We start from the raw sequence: 14,134 nt of genomic DNA, 5'->3' as shown, positions 1-14,134 counted from the left end.
CAGCCTATTCTTCTCTAGCCCTTTGCTGCTGCGCCCATCCGGAGGCCCTCAATACACTTTGGCTCTACCTTTCCCCTTCCTGTGCCGTCCCTTCTTTCATTCCTGCTCAGCCGTGCTATTAGTAATAAAAGCTGTAATTAACATTGCTGGCTGTGCCCGGAATCCCTACCCTCGCTGCAGTGGGGTTTACAGGCTTTCCGTTGAACAAATATGGGTGCAATTCACCTGAATTGCCAATCCCTATCAGTTGCTGGCTTGGGGCATTGCAGCATGAGCAAACAATTGTGATTATGGAGAGGAAAAGCAAGTGTGGGAAGCCATTGTTCTCATTGACTTCACCTTGATAACAAAGACGCCAGCTCCAAGACAAAAGCCGTTTCACGGTTCCGTGCCCTGGGGTTGCGGGAGTCTCATTCCTGGAAAAGAGAAAATTGGTGGTATTAGTTTAAAATGCAGCGTTGAGGTGGGAAGGATAGTCCGCTGGTCAGGCAGGGTGGGAAGAGCTGAGTTTCGTTTCCTTTTCTTCCTCCTTCACCGTGAAACCTCAGGCAAATCTCTTACCCTGGAGAAGAAAACTTTTCCATGATAATTTAGTTGAAAGCTGTCAACAGCTATAGCTCAGAGGTTAATGTCCCTCCTCTTGCGGTGCTGTCAGTGTGTGCAGAAATCCTCCTGATGAGAAGCCACTGGAGTGCAAAAAGCCTGTCCGTAGAGAGGTGTGATGCCTTCATCCCCGCTCCGCGCAGCGCCCGCGGCCCAGCTGCCATCCGGGCTTAGGGGCCGTCCCGCTGGATTTCTTTACAGCAGTTAACGGAGCGAACAGCCCAACTAATCGTCTTTCCCGAAGTCTTGCGTGCGACTACCCACGGCACATGGGCTGTTGCTGACGCTGAGCCCAACCCAACTGACGGCAGGATCCCACCCTGCGCGGGTGCGGGGGGTCCCTCCCGGCCGCCCACCCTCGGGTTTCCCCAGTGGCTGGTGCTCGCAGCTTCACCGTTGCCCGGCTCTGCGGCTCGCTGGAGGGTTAGCCATTTTTAATGTTGAAACAACTTCTGGCTTACTGGGGCCAGGGCGAGTTCCACTGCGAGGCGGCTCAGCCTGGGAGTGACCAGGACGGTCTCCTCTGAAAACCCCTGGGATTTAGCACTGATAGTTACCAGAATGGCTCTACCAGTGTGGTTTCTTTCAAGCAGCATCTCCACAGCCCTGTGTTGCTGGTTACATACAGAAGGACTGTGGAAGTGCCTACCGAACCATTGCTAACACGCTCCTTGGAGGTGTCCATCCATGTTCTGGCTCCGTCTGGCTGAGCAAAGCCTGGGGCTGTCGTGGGTAGAGAGCTACTGGATAGAGAAAGACTCACGGAGACTGGGCTGTAGCAGCAAGAGAGGAGGGAGCATCGCTGCTCCTCTGGAAACACGACGTTGTGGTTCCACACCTGGACTGGAAGATCTTCTGTTAGCCCATGCTCGCGTGCCTTCGCACTAGGCTGTCCTTGTTGAGTTCACGTCGGGTGTCTGGCACAGGCACTGGGAAGATTCGCCGGTACCCGAGAACCCCAACCTGCAGAACCCCCTCCAACAACCCAGCTGAGGTCCCCCAGGACTCAGCTGGCAGAGGTGGCCTCCAGGGCCAACACAAGTCCGTGATGACTAGCTGCAAGGTGACGGTGTCGCTTGGCACAGGTTAAAACACCTCTCTGCTGGAGAGCCAGGTGGCTCCATGATTCATTCGGTGTCTCACATCACTGCGGGATTGTTCACCATTGTATCTGGGGCGGATCCTCAAAGCGTCTTTCTAAGGAAAATTTTGGGCCCTGACGTCTCAGCTTCTGAGGGATGGGTGCTACCACCTGCGCTGCCCGCTCCTGCCCTGCTGCAGCGTCACGCGCCACAGCAATATGGAGGCACTTGTTCCCCATGCGAGGTTTCCTCATTGGAAACGATCCGTTAAAAGCTGCCTCAGGAAGAAGGCTCGCTGTTGAGAAAAGAGGAATCCAGCCTCTAGCGCTTCGCAATTTTGAGAGCAAAATGCAAGCGGCAGAGGCATGCTGAGAGTGTGTCCTGTGCTCTTTTGCTGGCTTTAATGTCCCCGACCTCGGAGGAAACACCCCAGAGAAGTCAAAGATGAGCACCCTGGGTGGCGGTGGCTCGGGAGACTCCGTTATGTGCCGAGCAACATCTGTACAACATCCTCAGTGCCCTTTGGGGCAGGGAGCCTTTAGATGCCAGTCTTCTTTTGGGCTTGTCCGTAGCTTGTTTGCACATGGTAAACTACCGGTGTCCCGCAGCACTGGCCAAAAAAGGCTTTTTCTCAGTGCTCCACCTCCCCAGCAAGGTAATTCCTTGAGGGAGCTGCAGGAACCACCCGGCGCTGCCCCCTCGGCTCTGCCCGTGCAGGGCAGCACCAGCACCTCATCCTCTTTCCTTGACGTCAGTGATTTTCCCCTCGCCGGCTGCCGAAGACCTCGCACCACCCGGCGTGTGCTGACAGATCCGGGGAGCTCTGCTGCAACCCAGCCCACGCCTCTGGCACGCTCCAGGCTGGAGCAGAAGCTTTTCAATTCCCTCCAGCCCAGCCCCGTCTGTCGGCTGGGGACCCCCGGCCAGCCCCATGGCAGAGCATGTGGCCTTGTGTGCGGGACGGAGGGAGCTGGTCCTTTCCCTCGCCCGGCTCGTGGCCATCTCTGACTCTCACCGGCGCTCCCGGGCACGGCGTGGCTTCTGCAGGCTCGCGCTTTCAATTTATGAAAACCTTGGCTGTAAGGTCTAGAAAACAAAAAGTCCTTTTCCAGTCAGAGGAGGGTGATTAATGTTCCCCCGGGGGAACCAAAGGGCCTCGTCACTCTCCTGAGTAAATGCGGTTTGTTGTTCCAAGAAAAAGGTGACTCACCTGGGGGAGGCTTCGGAAGCGGTGAGGTCTCTGCAGCACGTGGCCGTTAAAACGAGCCCTGCAGTAACGGGGTTTGGCGGAGGTGTGAAGGGCTGTCCCCTGCCCCGGCATCAGTCTGTCCCCGCGTCCCCTCACCGGGACTGTCACGAGTGCTGTTGAACGCTTCGGGCTCGGGGCTCGATGCTGTGCCCACGTGCTCCCACGCCAAAAGAAGGGGCTGGCTCGGCCCAGGGTGTCCCTGGGGGTGTTGGAGGTGGCAGCAGGACCCTGTGACAGACCTCGGTGGGAACCCGTGGTCCTCTGCCCTGCCCCGTGCCACGCGCCAGCCTGGTGGAGGTCCAGCCAAGTGCAAAACAGGTCAGGCATCCCTCAAAGATTCCCCTGGGAGCCACCGGGACTTGCTCTGTAACAGTTGTGCCATCAATCCTAGGGAGGTCATAGCCCTCCGTGGCTTTTTCAGACAGGTATTTCAGCACTTGTCATGTTTTTTTCAGTTTTGAAGGCCCCAAAGGAGGGAGAGGAAGGCTGGAGGGGTGAGGAGGAGGAGGAGGGAGGAAGATAGCAGCGCTCTGCTTCCTGCCCAAATTCACTGCTCGGTCGACTTCCAGTGTCACTTGCAATGTGTTGGGCATGGTGCCACTTCACTTCTCGTGTGTCTGACTTCAGCAGGGTTTTCTGGAGCCGGGGGTGAGAAGGACGCGGTCTCAGCACGTCACGCGGGACACAGGGCAGAGCATTCCCGAAGAGCAGTTGGGCAGAGCAGCTGCTTGGGCCAGCTCGCTGATATTATTTGTTCTTTTTTAGCTGTCAAGTTAATACTTTGTCTTTTATGAGCGCATCCTGGGTAGGGCAACGCTCGGAAAAATCTGCTCTGCACAGACAGGTCCGTTTCAGTTAAGAAAAGAAGAGCCCGAGGAGCCACCGGCAGAGGAGGTCGCAGAGGGCTCTGCCCCGCATGCTGCCGAGGCGCCTTCCCAGGGTGAAGCTGGACCTGGGGGACAGTCCCTTGTCCCTGAACCTTTCAGCTCAAGCAGCCCCCGCAGGCACTCCATGCCTTCCCTCCAGTTAACGCGAGAAACAAATCTCCAGTTCCAAGCGGAGGTTACAAACAGAGACATTTTTTAGCCTTTTCTCCCCGTTTGCTCAGGTGCATTCCAGGGAAGCACTCCCAAGTCTTGTTCGTAACTAATATTTGTTCCTCTGAAAACGCTCTTTTGTGTTGGGTCAGCTCATTGATATCTGTGTGTTTGTTTTGCTCAAATCCCAGAAACAAGGAGCCGTGCGTTTACAAAACCTACGTGATCCTGACTCCACGGCTGTCTGCCTCTCTTGTTCTTGAAATAAATCTTCGTTCTTTATTTTTGCAGCCGGCTTCTGTTGGGAAGGCTCATCTGTTCCGCAAACAGCCCCTGCACAGCTTGCTGTTACTGGCAGGGCTCCGGTTCGCCGGTGATGGTGCCCCGAGCCGGCCGCCAGCCGAAGGTGGGCTGCAGAGCGCCGGGGAGGAAGGGTTTGCTCCAGCCAGTCCTTCGGCTTCGCTGATCCTCGGCCACCTCCGGCTCCCAGCTGTGACTAGTGTGCCAGCCCCCGGCCGCCCTCCCGCTCCTCATCTCCCTCTGCCTTCTCCTGGGAACGAAAAAATGGCATTTACTGGCTGCCAACCACCCGTCCCGCCTTGGAGGAGCTACCTTACCACCGTCTTCCCCACCTGCGCGGCTGTGTAACTGTTTACGGCGGCTGGGGATATGTTAGGGCTGGGGATATGTTGTTTGCTAACAATGTTTGGGGCCTTCGGGGTGGGAAAATCCAGGAACGACGCAGAGGCTTGTTCGTGGTGGGATTTTTCGCTTGGGCGTCAGTGCGCCCGCCCAGCGTGTGCTTCTCACAGGCATCGCTGCTTAAATGCAAAACATCCTCTCGATTCAGCCTAACCCGGGCTGCGATTGGGATAACAGAGCCTTAATGCAAGCGGATTTTTACACCTGTGCGACGCAGGGGGTGGTTAGTGATCCATCGGGGCAGGGCAAAACACCCCGCGGTGTCGACAAGCCCTCTGTCCACCTCGTTAATTTTTTTCCCATTGCTGTCCCGTGCACAGGGAGAGCACAAAGGAGATGTAACGGCTTGGGCCAAAGCGCCTCTGAACGTCTTGGCTTCGCTGCAAAACCAGCAACGTCAAAGCCAAAGGAAAATGGTGTGGCTTTTTTTTTTTTTTTCTGAGGGGTCTTGCAATATCTCCGCGCTCGTGTTTGCTTCAGCGTTCGGGGAGGAGTTTGACAGTACAAACAAGCCTTTTTCTATAGCAACTGGCCCCTCCAGGCCATCTCCGAGCGCCTTACACAATGCACATGGAAAAGCACTGGGACGTGAATGTCTGTGCCGCAGATTGAAAGCAACATGAAAACAGCAACAGAGGATTTCAATTTGGCTTTTTAAGTGCCAATAGCAGCAACAGGCCAATCCCCGCTGAGAACGAATTGCTTCACTCTGGGACACGGAGGCCTCTTCCAGCCTGGGGCAACCGGGACGGGATGTGAAAACACGTTTGCAAACAGCTTTGCGTTTGTTTATGTATTGCTGAGCAAGTTAACGTTAGCGAAAGGTGTCAGTGCGATGGAAGCGCCTTCTTTTGTGGCGGCCGGCCCAGCACCGCCGTCAGCTTGGATCTGCTCAGCACCTTCTTTCCAACGAGGCGTGAACCAGCTGCTGCTTGGAGCTGGGCACTGGGACGGGATGGGGATGGGATGGGGATGGGAATGGGGATGGGATGGGGATGGGGATGGGGATGGGGTGGTCCAGCGCAGGGTCGCTCTGGGATGCGCACGCCCACGTGCCATTTTTCCAAAGGAGATGCTTCACCCCAAACAACTCATTTTATCCCCCGGACCCGGGGTTGAGCTCACCAGGGTTGCAAACCCCCTAGAACATCGTCAAAGCTGGGTGTGCTCTGAGTGCGGGCTGCAGACGAGGGACCAGAGCGTAGAGGCACCTTGTTCTACTGCCAACCCCCGTCCTCTCCCCCGCAGCCCTGCTGCTTTCCCTACGCTGTCTGCAGCTGCCGCAAACGGCGCGGTCCCCTCTAAGTGCCCCAGCATCCCGTGGGAGGTGAGACGCTCATCAGCTCGAGGGACCTAACGCGGGTTGCGGTGCTCCGACATCGCTCCCCGTCTGCTCCCTCCCGCCGGAGCCCTGCAGTGGTGTCCTGTGTGCCGTAACAGCCACGCTGAACGTCCTCCTGGTCACAAACGCCGTCTGTCGAGTACCTCGCCAAGGGTGAGCTTTACCAGGGCAGGGAAAGGCGAGCTGCCGGGAGATCCCTCCCCAGCGCGATCCCGCAGCCGTTGGGGAAGGAAGGACAGGGGCTGTGCTGGCAGCGTGAAACACTGTTTACCCAGGGATGTAAGGAAAGGAAAAAAAAAACCAAAAACCCAACCGCTGATAATAAATAAAACGTCGGAAAGATTGCGAAGTGAGATGAAGGAATTTAAAGGAAGGGAGTTTATATGGGGTATTTCCTGATAAAATCGGACATTTCAAAGCGTCCCTTAGCGGTGTGGCAATGTTGCGGTAAGCCGAAAGCATTTATGGGCAGCAGAACAGGCCGTTTCCTTGAAAAAGGGTATTTCGGATACATGATTTTAAAGGTTGCTGCGTGGCTCTGTGCCCACTCAAACTGGAAGAAACCCTTGAGCCAAAACGTACAGCGATCCAAAAAGATGTTTGGGGATTATTTATTATCATCCATTATTCCCATTGCGGGAAGGCTAACTGCGGCAGTCAGGCCTGGCTGCTCCGGGCTGGACATGGTGCAAACACCAGTGAGAGACACGGTTGCCTTTAAATACATTTTTTAATCTGTGATACAGCAGGCAGATAATTGTGCGGAGGGTGTGTGCAGAACTGGGTGGGTTTTTTTCAGATCAGAGCAGCCTGGGAAGTATCGCCCTTTAGCCAGACGATGGGAGATCATTTCTTCCCCTTTGCACCGAATTGGCCCAATCTCCCTCCTTAGCGCAGCACCTTTGCCACCCAGGAAGGGACAAAGGGCCAGGCTGTGACCTCCAAAACTGCTCCTCCCAACAGCAGGGCTGTCAGTGCCCTCTGCACCGGGGAGTGACAGATACCTCCGGAGAGGGCCAGAGCGAAACCGCCATTCCCATGGTCCAGCTGGAGAGGCGAGAGTCCTGTGCTTTTTGGTCCCTCTTCATTTATTACAGAATCCCAGAATCCCAGCCTGGCCGGGGCTGGAAGGGACCCCTGGAGGTCCAACCCCCGGCCAGAGCAGGGTCCCCCAGAGCAGGTGGCACAGGAACGCGGCCAGGCGGGGTTGGAATGTCTCCAGAGACGGAGACTCCCCCACCTCTCTGGGCAGCCTGTGCCAGGGCTCTGCCACCCTCACAGCAAAGAAGTTCCTCCTCCTGTTGAGATGGAACTTCCCAGGGGCAAGTTTGTGCCCGTTACCCCTTGTCCTGTCCCCGGGCACCACTGAGAAGAGCCTGGCCCCATCCTCCTGACACCCCCCCTTGGAGTATTTATAAGCGTTGATAAGATCCCCCCTCAGTTGCTTTTTTTCCAGCCTGAAGAGACCCAAATCCCTCAGCCTTTCTCCATCAGAGAGGTGTTCCAGTCCCCTCAGCATCTCGGTAGCCCTTTGCTGTCTCCTCTCCAGCGGTTCCCCCTCCTTCTGGAACCCAGGAGCCCAGAACTGGACGCACCGCTCCAGATGGGGCCTCGCCAGGGCAGAGCAGCGGGGCACAGCTGACATCTGGGGCACGAGACCGACGCCTGGTCCTCGCCTGCTCTCCCTCCATGAGCTGCGCGGGGGCCCGGCCGTGGCCGAGCGCTGGTTTTGGTGCTCCCGCTGCCCCGGGCGGGATTGCGGTGGCAGAGCAGAGTCAAACCCCCAGCTGCTCCGAGTACCTTCCTCCTGCACCAGCTGAAAGTCATCCTCCTGAGCAGCCCCCTGCCCTCCGCGTGCTGTGGAGGCAGCCTGCTCCCTCGCCGCCCCGCTGGTGTCCCGGCGGCGGGGTCTCCCCGCTGCGTCGCACCTGGCCCCAGAGCAGGGCTGCACCCTGCGCGGCGCGAGCGAAGCTCAGCCCAGGTGGGAGGGACTGGGTTCCCATTAAATCCCAGGCTCCCAGAGGACGGAGTCCTTGCACAGACTCACCCTTGCGCTGGTTTTGCGAGCTCAAGGTGCTGCAGGAGGCGTCGCGGCGGGAGCGGGGCGCAGCAGCTGCAGCTCAGGTACCCGCCCAGCGCCGATTTCAAGGGCCGCCTCTGCTCTTCCGTCTCTCTCTCAAGTCCTTTTTCCCTTCGATCCTCCACGCTAACGTTATTTGCAGTTTGCATCAGTTCCTCTCTCCCATCGCTCCCCTTTCTCCTGCTGCTGCTTTGTGTTTAGCCGGTGATTCTTCTCGGGCCTCGGGAGAAATCTGCTGCAGAGATCTCAAATAAGCCAAGACATGGTTGTTCCTGCCTGAACAATCCTGCTGGCTGGCAGAGAGACCCCGCGGTGTTTATCCTGGGTGGGGAAGGCTGGATCTTCCGTGAGAAATGGCACGGGATTATGCTTATTGCTCCGGCTAAGGTGTGGGGCTCTACTCAGCAGCCCATGGGCTTTGCTTTATGAGCAATTACCTTTCTTATTCACCCCAAGTTTGACGCCTGTTTACGATTCCAGTGGTGTTTGTGGACTGTGCGTCTGTACGAGTGGTGTGAGCTGTTTCGGTGGCCCTGCCCGAGGGAATTCCGCCTGTGGCCGTGTGTCTGGGTCTGCTCCCGGCTCTCCGGGGGGAGGCTGCACTGCCGGGGCGGGGGGTGGGGATGGGGGGGGGTGTTGAGAGGTCAAGGCAATAAAAATGCCACGTGGCAGCAAGAAGTGGGACTGGCCGGAGGCGGTGGTTTGTGTAGGGCTCGGGAGGAAGATCAGCGAGCTCTGCCTTAGTCAGGGTTGTTTGGTACCGCTCGACTTTCTTGAGCCGCTGACAAGTCAGCAAGGTCAAAGCATCGCGACTCAGGGCAGTGTCAAGAGATGCCGTGAGGCCAAACCCAAGGTCCTGAGGATCCGTCCTGGCGTGAGAGGAGAGCGGGGCATGGGGATGATGGCGTGGAAGCAGTCCAGGGGTCCGTAGAGGGGCACTGCAGAGACGCTGCCCGCGTGGGCAGGAAGGGAAGGTGTGAGGAGGTGAGGGAGGGTCTCTAGTCCCACCTTGGCACCTCCAAAATGCAGAGAAACAGCCTCTCGGATGCTGCAGCTTCCATCGTAATCATACTGCCTAATGCAGTCCCACAGGGGGACGGAGGCGAGGCGTGACGGTGGTCTCAGGAGGGAAAAACCCAGGCTGGTGCTCCGAGGGGCGTGTTGGTGTGTCTAGAGAGCCTCATATTCCTGTAACTCATCTCAGACATTCCTAGCACTAGCTAATTTAGTCTATTTTTGGACAGATGCCCTCTCCTAAAGATGCTCTCCTTGCTGCCCCCTCCCTGAGCTTCCCATGCCCCCTGCTCACCCTGCAGAGAGCCGGAGGGAGAGCCCTCCTGGCTGCGCCGGGACATCCCCTGGGAACGGGGACCGGGCTCCGCTGCTCCTCTCGTACCCAGAGCTCTTGCCAAGGGGGAAAGAGCCGTCCTGGGGGAGGAGAAGGAGCGTGGCAGCGGGAGGGGGAGTTATTTGAGTAGCAATTTCGACATTGCTAATAACCTTCCTCATCCAAAACCCTGGAGGACCCTTTCAGAAGTCTGCGGTGTTGCTAAAGCAGGGATGCAGTGGGGCTGGGGGGCAGGGGGGGGGCTGGGGGCGGATGGATTCTGCTGCCGGAGGCTGCTGGCTGCCCCACAAAGGGTCGCCCCGGCGCTGCCCCATGGCGGGGGTCCCGGGGCTGGTCAAGTACCGAGAGCCAGCGATGCCGTCTGGGGCTTCGTCATGGCTTCTTTTTGCTGCTGAGCTTTCTAATTATTCTTGTCTGAGCAAGGAGGGGGGCGGCTTTGTCTGACAGTCACGCTTCTCCCCCCGACACTGGGGGGGCTGCCCCTCCTCAGGCACCAGCTGCCTCCAGCTCCAGGTGCCGGACCCCCCCTCCCCGCCCCCCCCGCCCCCGTAGCTGGAGGTACGTCAGTATTTGCTATGTGATACCTCTGCTCTGCAGGCAAAACACGGAATAACCATGGCAACTTTTCTCTTTGCCCTCAACCTCATCAGCACGCCCGGCTAATCCAGGCAAGTCACCCCGCGGCCCTCACCATGATTAAGCCGGGTGTAATGAGCTCCGTGGATCCTGGGTGTCCCCCCAGTTCCCTCTGCCGCTGCCGGCGCGGGGGTGTGTGACAGCCTTGTCATCGGGAGGCTCCCAGGGCTCACGTTGCGAGGAAAAACAACCCGGCCTTGGCAGCTGCCTTTGCCGTTTTGGGCTCTCTGCGCAGACAGGGAACAAGCCCGTGTCCCGGCTCGTGTGTCCCAACCCCAGATAACCGCGCTGGGACACCCAGGGCAGCTGCCGGGCAGCGTTTGGGGCTGTTACGGTGCCTGGGGGAGAGCGGGCACAGCCACGGGCAGAGGGGGAGCTGGGGGTCCGCACCGGGCTCGCTGTGCTCCGGCGGGCGAAGCCGGGACAGGGCGCTGCGCGATGGGACTTTGCTCTGTGCAGGATGCGTGGGGCTCGTCCCACGTGGCGGTGGCGGCCATGCGGGGCTGTGCTGTGCCCGGCGGCTCTGGGAAGGGCACGGCGGCGGTTATCAAACACCCGGGGTGTGCCCGGCACAGCCCTGGCCCGAGGGCACCCCGCTTCTCCCACCGCCGCCCCGGAGCACCCCGCAGCCCTCCCAGCCCAGCTCCTCCCTCCACGGGGGGGGCTCCAGCTCCCGTCCCAGTCCCGACACCCCCAGCCTGGCTCCTCTTCGTGTCGGGGGGCTCCTGCCAAGCTGGAGGGGAGGACTGGGGTTACTGGAATGAACTGCAACTCCGGCCTTCCCCAGCCGGGTCTCTTGGTGCAACAAGCAGCTGCGTCACCAAGAGCTTTTATAAATGTGTCCGTCTGCATCCAAAATCTGTGACTTGTCTCCTGCCTCTTAGGGGCAATTCTGTTCCGCAGCCTGTTTCCAGAAGCAGAGACTCTGTAATTTCCAGTCTAGCTGTGTTTGCGGCCAGCTTATTTCCGTTTCTTCTTGTGCTAGCCTTGTCTTAGCTTAAACAAGAGTGCTCCTTCCCCCAGTGCTCCTGCACGGCCAGCAAATCCCCCCGGCCCCGGCGAAGCGAGCCACCCACGGCACGTCTGCAGCGCCGGGGCTGCCTCTGCCGGGGCTGCCGGAGCCAAGGGCATCGCCCCTCGTGGCACAGCACCCTGTGCCATCGGCCTCGCCGTGCCATATGGGCTCCCTGCCTGCGCTCATGGTCCTGGCATTCCATCCCGGCATTCCATCCCGGCCCCTCTTCCCTGCCCGGGGGGGCACAGCTTTGCCCAGCCTTGGCCGGGGCCGTGCAGGAGGGCACTGCTGTTTCTGGGTGCTTTTGGAAAGTCCTGAGGTCCGCGGGCAGCGTTTGTCTTTCTCGTGGCTGCCCCACGCTGGTGGCGAACAGCCACCGTGTGATGAACCTCCTTCCCCCGAGCCCTTCTGTGCCCCCGAGCAGAGGAGCCTGCAGCCGAGGTTTGAAATTCTTGTGAGGAGCCTGGGAGACCTCTCGCTTCAACCCGGAGAAGGGAAGGGAGGAGAAATGAGGTTTGGAGGCTAATTCTGGCAGCATCAGGCCCAAGAAAGATCAAAAACTCAGGGCAGGAGTACAAGAGAGGAGGGAAGCTGTTGCGTGCATGCTCCTGGAACCCCCTGACAGCCCTGGTTCATGCATACTGCACGTTATTTCTGTACCTACTTAAATTAAAACCAGCCTTGTCTTGCGGACGCTGACTGGAGCCAGGCAGTTCTTCTCCCCAGGGGAGAATCCAATTTTCACTCCATCTAGCTTGTGTTTTTGACCTGGAATGACTCTTCTTTTTATATTTAACAAACGCTCCCTCCAAGCCCTGTACTGCGCTGCGCTTCTCGCGGCGGCGCCTGCGGCGTCATGGCACATAGCGTGCCCCAAGGCGGGAGAGCGGGAGCGGGCAGAGGGCTCGCCTGGGACCCAACTGACCCATGGCAGAGCCGCGCAGTGACCGGGGCAGAGGGGACGTGGGGCAGAGCCCCGGCATGGCTGGTGGGAAAGGGGAACTGGGGGCCCAACCCACTCCGCATCCTCTGCACCCTGGGGTTTGGGTCCCCGGGTGCCGGCCGTGGCTCGGCCGCTGGGGAGGGACCCGGAGGGACCCCTCCATGCTCAGCCTGTGCCTCTCACCCGCTGGCCCCCCGAGCCTGGGGAGCGCCCACCCTCAGGTCCGGGGTCCCACCCGTTTTCTGATAGATCCCTCCTCAACCGACCCTCCGTAGGGATCACCTGTCCCGGACTGTCCGGAGGCTGGGACAGACCTGCCTTGCCGAGCTCGGCCCCGGGGCGCCTGGAGCTGCCGTCTCTCCCGTCTATAGCACTGATGGTTAGTTACAGCTCAGAGATGCCGTTTGCCCGTCTAATTTGCAGATAAAAGCACAACAGCTGCCTCCCAGAGGGGTTTTCCTTTCTGCCCACAGGTCTCGGTGCAGGACATGTCCTTGCTCCTGAGCCCTTCTCACGGACCAGCCAGTCCTGTAAATAACATCCATCGGAGGCTCGGGAGACACAGCGGGGTCCGGGCTGGGGGGAGGCTAAATGGGTTTGAAGTATTTATTCATTTCTGCAGTCCTTAAAAACCTCTCTTAGCTCTTTTAAGAGCGTTAACCGGTGTGACTCGTGATCCGTAGCCGCGGCGAGTGCCGTGCGCCGTGAGCAACGGCGGTCAGCGGCAATGTTTTGCTTCTAATTCGCTAATCTTCATGAGTCTGTGCTATTCTGGGTGTCTCTTTCTCCGGCAAGAGTAGGGGCTTCTTCAGGGTTGTGTAATTCACGGAGGGCAAAGCCGGCCTGTTTTGAGCCATCTCGGTAGCAGCTCTTAACACCCGGCACGGCAATTAGTCACCGCTCACCAGACATGACGTACCACGCCAGCCCCGCGCTCCTGCCCTCGCCCACGGGGCCTTTCAGCCCGCCTGCCCCACAGCAACGTGGCTCTTTCTTAATCCTGTGACTCCGCGGTTAATCAGCCCCAGATAGGCGAGTAAACGAGTCGGTCATTCAAGAACGACGCAGGAAAGGACAAATGCGTTAATTAGGGCAGCCCACTGTTTGTATGTATTACGCACCAGATCCGCGCGGGACGGGGAGGAGGGAGCTGTAGGATTGACTCCTGCCAGCGAGCCGCCGGCCCCAACCCGCTGGCCATCCCGTGGTCCCCGCCGGGGCTGCCCGGCCCCAGGACCGGAGAGGACGGGTGCGTTCCCTGCACAGTACGGGCATGGGGAATCCGCTGGGCTGTGGTGTCCCCAAGCACCGAGATGTTGGGTTTTGGCCACCACGGTGGGTACAGAGAGGGACGGGCTTGTTTTCCTCACCCGGAGACACAGGAGTGAGGTTCCCCCAGCGCATTTGGTGGCAGCTGGGGGGACCCCACTTGTTTGCTGATGGAGCTGGGCGGCTTCCCCACCTCCAAATGGCATCCGGAGACCTTTTTGCCCAGAATCCCCCCAAGGAAGCCTGCCTTCTTCCATGGGTTTTTTTTGAATGGCGAATTAAAACATACTCTGTACCTAAAGCAAAACCGGAGAGTATTCAAAACTTAATAGCGATGAGATTCCTAGAGCAGCGCCTTGACTGAGGCATACACAGGGCTTCCAGGGCTCGGCTCACATGGTACCAGCAAAATAAACCCTCAGATTAAATGTACACCCCCTGGCAGAACATCGCTCTGGCAGGCTGCTCCTCCTGGCCCGCTGCGAGCCCACCCTGCCCGGCTCCGGGCTCGCTGCCTGCCGTTGCCCCTCCGGATGGCTCCCGAGGGCCGGGATCCCATGCAAAAGTTGGTAGACCGCTACTTCATTTCATTCTTAACCAAAAAAAAAAAAGCGCTGTGCAAACAAAGCAGAATGTAGTTTTTAGGCCTTTGAATCCTGAAAAGCTGTTGCAGATTAATCCTCCGTGCACTTGCCCGGATGCACTGTGGCACCAGGAGCAGAGGCTGGAAGGGGGGTGGAAAAGCAATACAGGATGACTTGTTTTCTTATGTGCTGAATTCCAGCTTTGCGCTCCAAATCCCCGTTTTTATAGACTTTTCCGCTGAAG

This window comes from Larus michahellis, chromosome 18, assembly GCF_964199755.1.
Source record: "Larus michahellis chromosome 18, bLarMic1.1, whole genome shotgun sequence".
In the NCBI taxonomy this organism is placed as follows: Eukaryota; Metazoa; Chordata; class Aves; order Charadriiformes; family Laridae; genus Larus; species Larus michahellis.
The sequence above is the reverse complement of the archived record's forward strand: the minus strand, read 5'-3'. Positions refer to the sequence as shown.